General features: G+C 45.7%; 1 non-coding gene across 1 annotated transcript; it reads right to left on the bottom strand.

The window, feature by feature from the left end:
* Positions 1-578: 578 nt before the first annotated feature.
* Trnaa-cgc lies at positions 579-651 on the bottom strand. The gene has a single exon. It is a non-coding gene; the product is annotated as a tRNA-Ala (tRNA).
* Positions 652-891: the final 240 nt, after the last annotated feature.

The following is an 891-nucleotide window of genomic DNA, read 5'->3' as shown; positions in this document are numbered from 1 at the left end:
GTATCGGTAGGAGGATAAAAGATGACTTAGACAAAATTTCTAGTTGGTGTGATAAATGGTACCTAGCTCTAAAAGTAGAAAAATGTACGTTAACGCAAATGAGTAGGAAAAACAAGCCCGTAAGGTTCACATAGTATATTAGTAATCTGCTGCTTGGCACAGCCACGTCAATTAAGTATCTAGGCGCAACGTTGCATAGCTGTATGAAATGGAACGAGCATTTAAAGACTGTAGGAGGGAAGGTGAAAGGTAGTTCGGTTTATCGCGAGAATTTTAGGAGAGAGTGGGTCACCTGTAAAGGAGACCGCGTATAGAACACTAACGCTGCCCATTCTTGAGTACTGCTCGAGTCTTTGTGATCCCCAGCAGGTCGGATTAAGGGAAGACTTGGAAGTAATTAAGATAGTGGTGGCGGTGGTTAGTGTTTAACGTCCCGTCGACAACGAGGTCATTAGAGACGGAGCGCAAGCTCGGGTTAGGGAAGGATTGGGAAGGAAATCGGCCGTGCCCTTTCAAAGGAACCATCCCGGCATTTGCCTGAAACGATTTAGGGAAATCACGGAAAACCTAAATCAGGATGGCTGGAGACGGGATTGAACCGTCGTCCTCCCGAATGCGAGTCCAGTGTGCTAACCACTGCGCCACCTAGCTCGGTTAAGTAATTAAGAGGCGGGCTGCTAGATTTGTTAGCAATAGATTCGATCAACATGCAAGTATGACGGAGATGCTTTGGTAACTCAAATGGATGTCCCTGGAGGGAAGGCGACATACTTTTGGAGGAACACCGTTGGGAAAATTTAGAGAATCAGCATCTGAAGTTGACTGCAGAACATTTCTACTGCTGCAAACGTACATTTCGGGTAAGGCCAAGAAGAAAAGATAAATTAGGGC

Source organism: Schistocerca americana, chromosome 3 (genome assembly GCF_021461395.2).
Source record: "Schistocerca americana isolate TAMUIC-IGC-003095 chromosome 3, iqSchAmer2.1, whole genome shotgun sequence".
NCBI classification, from domain to species: domain Eukaryota; kingdom Metazoa; phylum Arthropoda; class Insecta; order Orthoptera; family Acrididae; genus Schistocerca; species Schistocerca americana.
This window is presented reverse-complemented; position numbering and strand designations above follow the sequence as displayed.